The sequence below is a fragment of the Elephas maximus genome, chromosome 26, assembly GCF_024166365.1.
Source record: "Elephas maximus indicus isolate mEleMax1 chromosome 26, mEleMax1 primary haplotype, whole genome shotgun sequence".
NCBI classification, from domain to species: Eukaryota; Metazoa; Chordata; class Mammalia; order Proboscidea; family Elephantidae; genus Elephas; species Elephas maximus.
The window spans coordinates 13,390,323-13,402,903 of NC_064844.1; the positions used below are offsets into that span (position 1 = coordinate 13,390,323).

Here is a 12,581-nt window from a genome sequence, read left to right on the forward strand (position 1 = left end):
CAACTATGCTCTTTCTTATTTAAATCCTCAACTTCTGCCTCTGTTTTGGCTCTTTTTATAATCTACTAATGAACCTGTTAGAGGAGCCCTGGTAGCACAGTGGTTAAGCACTCTGCTGCTAAACCAAAAGGCCAGGGGTTAGAACCCATCAGCTGTTCTGCAGCAGAAAGCTGTATCAGTCTGCTTCCATAAAGATTTACAGCCTTGGAAATCCTATGGGGCAGTTCTACTCTGTCCTATAGGGTCACTATGAGTTGGAATAGACTTGACGGCAATGGGAATGAACTTTTTTAGAATCTCTCTAGCCTAAAAAGACCCTTTCCATTATCCAGCTGGTTAACTCTCTTCCTCTTCCTTCCATTACCACCAGACTCCTTAACAGAGCTGTCTACACCTACCCACTCCAGTCTCTTTCAAGCTAGCTTTCACACCCACAACTGTGGAATCAGCAATAAGTTCAACAATGACCTCCTAATTAGCAATTCACACAGCCTTTTCTCTGTCTCTATCCTCCTCCAGCTTTCAGCATATGACACTTCTGATCACCTCTTCCTTCTTTTTTAAAATTTTTCAGGAGGTATAAACACATCACAGAAATTCTGGAGAAAAAAAGATGTTAAATGATAGACCAAAATGAATATTAAACTACACCCATCTATTTTATTTCCTTCCCTAAATTCCATAAAACTACAATAAAGAATTTTTTTTTTTTAGACAGGAAGTTCAATTTATGGGTGGACACAGGTCAGGTGGGACAGTGCTACCAAGCCCCTCATGAATGCAGGGTCCGCCACTTGTCCAAGGGGCCATGATTGGGGATGTATTTGGCTCCACAACCATCCAGGATGAGGCACTTCTCAGCCACCATGTCTTCAAACTTGTCAGCATTAAACTTGGTAAAGTCCCACTTCTTGGAGATGTGGAGCTTCTGGCACCCAGAGAACCTGAACTTGGCCCTGTATACAGCCTTAATCACATGCTCCTTGTTTTGAAGCTTGGTGCAGATGGACATGATGACTTGGCCACTGCACCCTAGGATTTTCCAAATGCACCTTGCATAGCCATCTGGGGCCTAGACTAGGGATAGCAGTGATTAGGGAGGTCAGAGACATGAAAGAACAGGACAGGGCTGTCTCCAATGTCCCTTAGGGAACCTGTATGTGAAACAGACTGCATAAACTACTGAGGTTGCTGCTGTTTGCAGCCATTGGACACCAGGCCCCACAGGAAAAGAGGACAGTTGGCTTAATTGGCTGCAGAATAAAGAGTTTTTTTTAAAAAAAATAATACATCCCCTCCCCGAAACAAAAGGAATATACCCAAAGGATAAAGGGAATGGGAGACGAAACCATTTGTGGCTGCCATGAGCACGCTCAGACCTCCTACTATGAGAGTGTAACTGATCAAGGTCTCCAGGGGCTGGACTCTGAAATCCACCTAAAATCCACAGGTGAGTTTCGGTCTGGGCCGTGCTGCCTGGGGCTGCTCCCAGTCCACAGCTGAGCACTGGCAGGGAAACTAAGGCAGTCCTATCCCCGGAACACCACGGATTCCCCCAGTTATCAACTTTGGCTTAAGAACAGCCTTGCTGAGCTTTCCTTAGACCACACTGTAGTCTAGCATGCTTCTATCCAACCTTTCTTCCCTCTCTCCTTCACTAGCACCTCGGGCCATCACTCTCCCTGTCTTTTCTAGTTCACTCCCCATTTTCTCTAACACAGGCAGTTCTCTAATAAAATCTTTGTACATTAGGCTCTTCAAGGACCTAGACTAACACACAATTGCAGATGAAAGATTTCAACAAATATTTGGAAGATAACAAGCAAATGGAGGAACAGCAGCTGATTTAGCTGAGGGACCAGAAAATTCTGTAGAAAGGAATGCTGATAAGTATCAAGCTAAGTTGAGAGAAGATCCAGAAAGTCTCAGAACTGGGAGACACAAGTTTTTTGAAGGTGGGGCTACAGTGTGGAGCTGAAAGTCCATATATAGAGAGGTTACCAGCTCCTCTCCCCAGGCCTGCTCACCTTTCACCTACTCCAACTTAAGACCAAGAGTTATTCTCTCCAGAAGCTTAAGATTTGGGGACAGTAGGTGTGGTGGTAGGGGAACAGCTGAGAAACAGGATTTAAAAACAGGTTACTTAGTAGAAAACCTGCCTTCTGGGTGGTGGGACTCCTCTTAGGCCTAATTATACCATGCTTCTGGAGAACAGGCAACCAGGTCTATATCTTCAGACAGAAGAATGGAAGAGTTTTCTCTGGGATTATTGAATGACCCCTGAGAGGTGAACCAAAGACCTCTATATACTAACATTCAGAGACCTCTTCAATGAAAAAGCCAGCTCATCTACTAATCACCCTGCTCTGACACTCAGTTACAAAGGGAGAGAATTAGATCAACTTTAGGTCCAAACTAGCAATGAAGTGTGAGGGTAGATTAACATGAAGTATGGAGATATATATAGATATATATCTTTTGCTGAAGATCATTAAAAAACAATTGCAGCAATACATCGACAGGGAACTGCTAGAAATTTACGCCAGATTCAGAAGAGGACATTGCTGATGTCAGATGGATCTTGGCTGAAAACAGAGGATATCAGAAAGATGCTTAGCTGTGTTTTGTTGACTACGAAAAGACATTCAACTGTGTGAATCGTAACAAATTGTGGATAACATTGCAAAGAATGGGAATCCCAGAACACTTAACTGTACTCATTCGGAAACTGCACACGGATCAAGAGGCAGTTGTTCAAACAGAACAAGGGGATACTGCATGATTTAAAATCAGGTAAGGTGAGCGTCGGGGTTGTATCCTTTCACCATACTTATTTAGTCTGTATGCTGAGCAAATAATCCAAGAAGATGGACTATATGAAGAAGAACGTGGCATCAGGATTGGTGGAAGACTCATTAACAACCTGCAGCATGCAAATGACACAACCTTGCTTGCTGAAAGCTAAGAGGACTTGAAGTGCTTACTGATAAAGATCAAAGACTACAGCCTTCAGTTTGGATTACACCTCTATATAAAGACATCAAAAATCCTCACAACTGGATCAATAAGCAACATTATGATAAACAGAGAAAATATTAAAGCTGTCAAGATTTCATTTTACTTGGATCCACAATTAACGCCCATGGAAACAGCAGTCAAGGAATCAAATGACCCATTGCATTGGGCAAATTTGCTGCAAAAGACCCCTTTAAAATGTTAAAAAAAAAAAAAAAAAAAACAAAGATGTCACTTTGAGGACTAAGGTAGGCTGACACAAAAAAAAAAAATTTTTTTTTTTTACAAGCCATGGTATTTTCAATCACTTCATATGCATGCGAAAGCTGGACAATGAATAAGAAAGAATGAAGAAGAACTCGTGCCTTTGAAATATGGTTTTGGCAAAGAACATTGAATATACCACCGACTGCCAGAAGAACGAACAAATCTGTCTTGGAAGAAGTACAGCCAGAGCACTCCTTAGAAGTAAGGATGGTGAGACTTCGTCTCACATACTTTGAACATATTATCAGGAGAGATCAGTCCCTGGGGAGGGACATCATGCTTGGTAAAGTAGAGGGTCAGCAAAAAAGTGGAAGACCCTGGACGAGATGGATTGACACAGAGGCTACAACAATGGGCTCAAACCTAACAACTGTTGTGAGGATGCTGCAGGACCAGGCAGTGTTTTGTTCTGTTGTACATAGAGGTGCTATGAGTTGGAACTGACTTGTGGGCACCTAACAGAAAGTCAGAATCGACTTGACAGCAGTGGGTTTTATATGTGTGTGTGTGTGTGTGTGTATACATATATAAAAGGTTCCCAAAAGGAGGCCAGGTGGAACAGTGGTTAAAGCACTCAGCTGCTAACCAAAAGGTCAATGGTTCGAATCCACCAGCAGCTTCGAGGGAGAAAGATGTGGCAGTCTGCCTAGGAGACCCTATGGGGTACTTCTACCCTATCCTGTATTGTCTCTATAGATATAATACACTGCACCGTAAAACAAGAACAGGTTGCTATTTAAAAATAAGAAACACTCAGAAAACAAAATAAAGTTTCTAAAAACTGTGAATGTCACTGTCCTCTTCCCTGGCTCCTCTGATTACTCCTCCCTAATGAAAAAAAACAAAAATCCTCACAACTGGACCAATAAGCAACATCATGATAAATGGAGAAATGGTTAAAGTTGTCATGGATTTCATTTTACGTGAATCCACAATCAACACTCATCGAAGCAGCAGTCAAGAAGTCAAACGACACAATTGCATTGGGCAAATCTGCTGCAAAAGGCCTCTTTAAAGGGTTAAAAAGCAAAAACGTCACCATAAAGACTAAGATGAGCCTAACCCAAGCCATAGTGTTCTCAATCGCCTCATATGCGTGCAAAAGCTGGACAAGAATAAGGAAGACTGAAGAAGAATTGATGCCTTCAAATTATGGTGTTGGTGAAGAATATTGAATATACCATGGACTGCCAAAGAACAAACAAATCTGTCTTGGAAGTACAGCCAGAATGCCCCTTAAAAGCAAGGATGGTGAGACTATGTTCACGTGCTTTGGACATGTTATCAGGAGGGATCAGTCCCTGGAAAAGGACATCATGCTTGGTAAAGTATATGGTCAACAAAAAAGAAGAAGGCCTTCAACAAGATGGATTGACACAGTGGCTGCAACAATGAGCTCAAGCATCACAACGATCGTGAGGATGGCGCAGGGCCAGGCAGTGTTTCATTCTGTTGTACCTAGGGTCATTATGAATTGGAACCTACTCAATGGCACCTAACAACAACAACAACAATGTAGGTATTCCCGAGGTGCTGTCCTGAGCCCGCTTCTCTTCTCTTCTCTTCCAGCATTATCTCCCCAGGTTTCGACTCTCATTCTGGAATAGTGTATTTCAGAGGGTATATTGAGTCTCTTTTTCCCTTAAAAATCACCTGGGACACTTTAAATTCCAGATGTCCTGTCCCGATGCCTGATGTAGGGAAGCAGAATCACCCAAGGTGGACCTTGGGAATCTGCCATTAACCGCGAAAGTGACTCTTAAAGTTTGACAACCACTGATGGAGAATTCCCAAAATTGTGTCTCTCACTTCAGTGTTTCTCTCCCTCTGCACAAGAGCAGTTCAGCTGCCTCCTGGATCTCCATCCAGCTGTCACCTCTAACTCTGCACCTCCAAAAGGACACTCGTCATTGTCTGTCACTCCCATCTCTCACAGGTACCCTCAGCCCTGCTGCTAATCCACTCCTGCTGAAATCCAGAGCACCACTCTCCCAGTCTCGGGGCTCCACAGGCACCACTCAGTACTGTTATTTCTAAACTATTCTTTGAAGGAGAGTCCTCTTTTGATAAAAAGCCTTGCAAGACCTAGGCTAATAAATGGCATCTGCTTGCTGCCACATGAAGTCCAGAAGGCATAATTCAATGTGACAGGTATGCTCAGCAGCAGGTGGACAGACATGCCTCTTCAGTAAAGCCAGCACCAGAAGAAAAACGTGTCTCCCAACGACCTGAGAGCAGGACCACTGTGTCCCAGGAACATGAAAGAGGTCACTGTGTCCACACAAAGTGGCCAGAAGAAAAACATGTTTTCTTCACTCTCCAGATCTCTAGGCCCTGAATTCTGAATGCAGCTGAGAACAAGTCACAGGATCAGCTCATGAGAGAAGCTTCCTGTGGATTCTTTTCCCTATTGGGGGACCTTCACCTGAAGTTCTAGCTGCAGGTAAGCCCCCCAGCCACTACATCATAAGTCAGCTCTGAGGCATACCACGTGGTTTTTTTGTTTTGTTTTTCCGTTTTCATAATTATTGCCATTTCTTATCAGACTCTTTATAAATCCTATCTTTATTTGTGTTTGGGGGCTGCAACATTACATGTAAACTTACCGATATATTTTAATGTATACATTAAAAAATACACAAATCACAAAGATTTACTGCCACGATGAAGAAGGGTGGTCAACGTTGGCATTTTGTCAGTTGCGGTAATAATTCCACTTTGTGGAAGGTTCTGGATCATCTAGATTATCCCTGGGAATGAGGATGGCGCTTCTAGTCAGAAAATTAGTGAGAGCTGTCTGTATGGTCCTTTTCTTTGTGTATTTTGTGGTAACAACTCACTGCTTCCCAAATCCGCCTGTTGACTTTCGCAAAGCAATCAGCATTTAGATCCATGCTTTCAAGCAACTGAAGCTGCTGATACAGTTTTAAAAAAACTTGAGCTAATCCTTTCACTGTAAAATTTTTTGACAACTTCTCTCCTTCCTCTCCCTCATTCCTTCTTCTTCAGCATTTCTTTCCTCTGCTCTACGGCAGTGTTTTGAACAGTAAATCATAACTTTGAACATTTTCAAGTGAAGATCTGAGAATGATAACATCAGCAAATTGTGTACTGATGGCAGTGGGTTTTTCAAGTGAAGATCTGAGGGTGATAACATCAGCAAATTATGTACTGCAATATTGTACATACTACTAACGGTTAAGAGATACAAAAAAAAAAAAAAAAAAAAACACAAAAACAGCCAGTCGTAAGTGCCGTTTGTCGTAACTCAATCACGCTGTAAATTGGGGACTCCCCATACTCAGTGTCCTCAAACAACACCCTGGGTTTTCAAAATTCATTTTGAAAATATAAAGATAAAGATTGTCACGGATTGAATTGTGTCCCCCCAAAATATGTGTCAACTTGGTTAGGCCATGATTCCCAGTAGCCTGTGGTTGTCCTCCATTTTGTGACTTTCCTATGTGTTATAAATCATAATCTCTGCCTGTGGTTAACGAGTATTAGGGTGGGAGGTAACACCCTTGCTCAGGTCACATCCCTGCTCCAATGTGAAGGGAGTTTTCCTGGGTTGTGGCCTGCACCGCCTTTTATTTTACAGGAGGTAAAAGGAAAGGGAGGCAAGCAGAGAGTTGGGGCACAAAGAAAGTGGTGCCAGAAGCACAGTATGTCCATTGGACCCCAGGTTCCTGCACCAAGAAGCTCCTAGTCCAGGGGAAGATTGATGACAAGGACCTTCCTCCAGAGCTGACGGAGAGAGAAAGCCTTTCCCTGGAGCTGACACCTTGAATTTGGACTTCTACCCTACTAGACTGTGAAAGAATAAATTTCTCTTTGTTAAAGCCATCCGCTTGTGGTATTGCTGTTATAGCAGCACTAGATGACTAAGACAAAGATATAGTGAACTCAGTGTGTTGCCCCACCCTGGGCAGTATTTTCATTTTCAAAAATGAACCTGAAGAGGGTAATTCTTAACCCAAAGAAATATATTGATAATGTTGGGCTATCCAGTCCTTGAGTATCTACATCAAGGGATAAAGGGGAGAAGAGAGACACAGACGGTTTTTCCATCACCCTGAAATCTATAAATTAGTCTGCTATATGGATGCTAAGGTCAGCTCTGGCTTCCAGGCCCTGGAGGGATTCTTGGCCATAAAATCCAGGTGCCGGAAAGTTTGTGAATAAATCAGTATTCTCAAAGGGTGTTCTGAACAAACACCAGCTCTGCACGTGCACCACCCTCTTGGAGATTCAGGATGCATATTAAAATCTCTGAGACCTTCTCTGGTAAAGAGCCTTGTTCACCATTTTTTAACTCATTTCACCCCCAAGATTTCTTGAGCTTTGACACCTTTTCCCTAAATATAACCAACTGGCACGGCAGGGAACCAGTATCCTTGTGGAACACACTTTGAGTAATGGGACACTGGTTTTTTAAAAGTAAAATCCTGTTTCGGAAATTGTCTCCCCTTCCTTGAGTTGGCTGTACCTAGTATTTCAGCTTGATGTTCGATTTCTAACCCAAGGCTGAAGTTTACCAGGAGGTCTTGCCTAAAATGAAGACAATGCCTGGTGAATTATTTAGCAAAGTGTAGCTTCTCTAAAAGCAAAAAGAGGGTGGTTCTGTGACACCGACACAACATGCCCCCATTCATCCATTTGTCCACTCACTGGACGCATTCATTCCCAGAAGCATGGGGTCAGAGGGAAAGTAAAGGGAAAAAACTCACTATGTGATGAGTCCTATGACAGAGATAAGCACAGAAAAGCCCTAATTGTCTCCTAACTGGGGAGGGCTGGGGAGTGACAGGTCAAAGGTAGCTCACAGTACAGCTGATGGTAAAGATGAGAAATTTTGGTTGCAAGTGAGAGACTGTTCAAGTACAATCAGCTTAAGGAAAAGAGGGAATGCATTGGCTCATGACTTGGAGTCCAAGGATGGTCTGACCTCCGGCATGACTGGTCCCATAGAGGCAAAGGACATGATCAGGAGTCTTGTTTGCCCCCATGTCTCATCTCTGCTTTTTCTCTAGGTAGCTTTGGTTACTTTTTCCATGAGACAAGGAGGATGGCCCCCATTTCACAACCTTCCAACAACATGATTCTCCATCAGTCCCAGGGAAGGATTCTTGTGCCCAAGATGGACCAGTCACAGTCCAATCCCAGACCCATTCCTGGGGTTAGGAATGAGGTATCTACCAGCCTGTCGCTTTGATTTCCCTTGCACCTGAACCCCAGTGTCGAGTCGAAGATAGAACAGCTGATCCCAAATCAAATTTCTCAGCTGAAATGGAGTATGAAATTTCCAAGCAAGCAACAGAGAGGCTGTGTGAAATTTCAGGGCACAACTTTGAAAGGTCATCTTTTTGCTCTCTCTCACTTTTTTATTTATTTACTTATTGTTTGGTTGTTTTTTTGTTTGTTTTTGGTGGTTCCAGGTAGCAAGGTGGACAATTCAGAGACATAACTATACTTTTTTTACCTTATTTTTTTTCTTCCTCTGCCCTACGTTCACCTTTTCTTCCAGAGAAAAGTAAAACCACTGCTTTTAAGAAGGAAGAAATATTAGTTATGGTACCAATAGAATATGCATTGGAGAATCAGAAAATCTCGCCTATTCTACTTCAGGTTTTTTATTTCTTTGCTAACTTCCTGCAGCTCCAATATCTTAATGTCATGCCAAGTGCTACTGAGTTTCAGCCTAGTGAATCACAAAGAAAAATAGGATCCATGATCTTGTGAAATTGCTCATTCCTTAAAATTAAAATAAGTAAACTCATCGCTACTTAAAAGAAAAAAAAACTGAGCAATACAATCAGTTAAGCAATTTTGGACATTAAAACACACGTGCACACACATACACACACACACACACAATATTCTGTGTGGCATGTACTCACATACACCAACTATCTTTAACAATGTTTGGAAATCCTTAGGCTTCATTCAAAGTCCTTAGTAAGGATTCTTTTTTTTTTTTTATTGAAGATTGTTAATCCTGGATTTTTTTTTTTTTAAATGTATCTTGTTTTGTTGTGCTTTTTTTGTTTGCTTGTTTTGGTTTTTGTGCTTTAGGAAAAAGTTTATAGAGCAAATTAGTTTCTCGTTAAACAATTAATACACGTACTGTTTTATGAGATTGGTTGCCAACCTCGCGATGTGTCAACACGCTCCCCTTCTCGACCTTGGGTTCCCCGTTTCCATTCGTCCAGCTTTCCTGTCCCTTCCTGCCTTCTCGTCCTTGTCCCTGTACTGGTGTGCTATCTAGTCTCGTATAGGTGGTTGAGCTACATCTCTTATTGTTTGTTTTATGGGCCTGTCTAATCTTTGGCTGACGGCTAAAGCTCAGGAGTGACTTCAGTACTGAGTTAAAAGGGCATCCAGGGGCCATGCTCTCTGAGTTTCTCTAGTCCCCGTCAGACCAGTAAGTCTGGTCTTTTTTTGTGAGTTTGAATTTTATTCTACATTTTTCTCCAGCTCTGTCCGGGACCCTCTATTGTGATCCCTGTCACAGCAGTTGGTGGTGGTAGCCGGGCACCATCTAGTTGTGTTGAACTCAGCTTAGTGGAGGTTGTGGTAGCTGTGTTCCATTAGTTAGTAAGGATTCTTGAGCATTGTCTTCCTAAAAAAAAAAAGACATACTTAATTCTAGAATTTCCACTGTCCTGTGTGGACCCCATACCTCAAATCTATATGGGCAGGGGACTTGTTGAAATGAAGATTCCTGGGTCCCACCCCACACTGGGAGATTTGGGGATCTCTTGGGATGGGGCCATGAGTCTTTCTTTAAAGCTTCTCAAATGATACTTTTGTACCCTTAAATATAAGAAGCCCTGTTCTAGAACTTCAGAGAGTTTTATTGGGATTTCTGTGCTGTAGTGTGATGTATTTTTGTATCTCTAAAAAAAAAAAAAAAAAAAATTTTTTTTTTTAAAGTAGGATAAATGACCTGTGAATCCCATGAACATCAGTTGGTCAGTAAAACGTAATTAGCAAGACTGTGGATTGTGCTCTTTTGAAGTTTTGTGACAAAAGTAGCTATAAACATATATAGAACAGAAATCCTTCAGATTGAAAAAGGTTGTCTATGTAGGTCACAGAGTAGGGCAGGTAAATTTTATTGTAACAAACTTTGTGATTATAACAAACCCAATTGATGTGGTTTTGTTATAATGGGTACTTGCAAGAACTGCCTGGTGATAATTAGGATTCAACTGCAATTAATCACCAGATAGTAAAATTTTATGAAAACTCACTCGCATTGTGAACGTTCTTCCAAAGGAACAATCTCACCACTTCACAAGCAGAATTTTATTTCCAATCCCAGACAAGTCGTCCCATCAGCAATATGAGAGGAGCTACTTACAAAAAGTTCTGGCATGTTAGAACTAAAAGAACCTTAGGGATTGTGAACTCCAGCCCTTTCCCCTAAGGAAGAAAAGAATGACAGAACCTGAAGGAAAATCCAGTTGTCCCAACACCACCCCCACCCCTGCCCCCGCCAGATATAGTCAAGCATAGAATTAAATAGTTCTTCTTCCTGGAGTATCAGCTGTTCTCAAAGATTCAGGAGTGGGTGAGAGCAAACATTCTTTTTATAAAACACATAGGTTATGTAGTAGGAAGAAAAAACCCACATAAGATATGAAACTTGAAATGTCCTTTGAAGAACTGTGCTTCTGACTATGCCCACTCAGACACTTTGAGTTATCCATTCATTCTCTCCTGTGATTAAGGCTACTTAGAGGAGGCTACAGATGGATTGGCACAGTGGCTGCAACAATGGGCTCAAGCATAACAACGATTGTGAACACACGACGCAGGACCAGGCAGTGTTTCATTCCGTAGTACACAGGGTCGCTATGAGTCGGAACCTACTCAATGGCACCTAATAACAAAAACAACACAGACTGGTTACTGCAAGGGCCTGCCCTTGAAAGCTGGCTTCAAACCCCAAGAAAGAAATCTATTCTTTTGAGCCTTCTACTCCCTCCCAGCTCTCAAAATCCATCTCTACTGACAATATCTCTAGGATTTCCAGAATCCACACAGAGTCCTTTGAAGGAGAAAAGTGCTTTGATAATCAGATCGAATAGAAGAAATTATGTATCCCCATGGAACCCTGGTGGCACCATAGTTAAGAGCTTAACCAAAAGGTCAGCAGTTCAAATCCACCAGCCACTCCTTCAAAACTCTACGGGGCAGTTCTACCCTGTTCTAGAGGGTGGCTATGAGTCTGAACCAGCTCCTCAGCAATGGACTTGGGTTTGGGATGTTTGCCATAAAATTCAGTCTCCTTTCCAAGTCCCCTGGTATGTAATAATTTCTTGCTTGGCCATAGAAAGCGGGATGATAGACATAGGTTCAATTAGGGTTCTAACCAGTAGGCACCTACAAGCTAAGTGACTTTGGGGAAGCCACATGACCTCTCTGGACATCAATTTTCTCATTGTAAATGCCCCGCTGGTTGACTGTGTGGCTTAGACATGAAGTGAGACAGAGCCCCAGTCACCCAGGCTAGCCTATAGTGGGCCTTCCTTAGGGCGCCTGCTGTATGTATTATAACTGTTTCATTCATTCAATAAATCTTTGCTGAGGACTTATCGTGTAGAACCCAGAAAGAATACAAAGATAAAGGAGTTGGATTTTGTTCTCAAGGACCTCACAGTCTATAGCCCAGATATAGGACAGGTTTGAATAGCTATACTATAAAGTGGAAAGACGTCATTACCAAGGGAAATTACTGGGGACCTTGGAAGGGCAGAGATGACTTGCAGTGCGGAGGGAGTTAGGGGCTGGGAAAGAAGGGAGAGGAAGGATTTGAGGTTGAGCTTGAAGAAAAGGAAGGGCATCTGAGCTGAGCGCTTTCACGCCTTCCGATGTGGTATGACGAGTGTTGGTCTACCCTTCTCACCGATGACAGAAGAGAGGTTTGGGCTAGTGGCACGACTCACCCAACTTCACACCCATAGTTGCAGCAGAGCCAGAACAAGAATTCAGAACTTCCGCCCCCTGCTATAATACATGGGCCATTACCACACTTTGCTGCCTATTGCTGGGGCCATTGCAGGCGTGGAGGTCAGCTCAAGCCAGCGGAAAGCAGCAAAAAGGAGGTGACGGAGTCACTGCTCACCTTCCCCGGCCGAGGCAGAGCGGAGCCCCAGCTGGGGACACCGGGCGGGGGCGGGGGCGGGGGCGGGGACGGGCCGGCGGGGTGCCCGGGGTGGGAGGCAGGCGGCCGGGGGGCGGGGAGAGGGCGCGGCCGCGCTCGGGGCGGTCGGGGCGCGGGTCCAGCCGCA

The 12,581-nt window shown here is 43.1% G+C and overlaps 1 non-coding gene across 1 annotated transcript; it reads right to left on the reverse strand.

Moving 5' to 3' along the window:
- Nucleotides 1–1,127: 1,127 nt before the first annotated feature.
- Nucleotides 1,128–1,259, reverse strand: LOC126068208 (small nucleolar RNA SNORA70). The gene has a single exon (XR_007515577.1). It is a non-coding gene; the product is annotated as a small nucleolar RNA SNORA70 (small nucleolar RNA).
- Between the last annotated feature and the right edge of the window lie 11,322 nt (nt 1,260–12,581).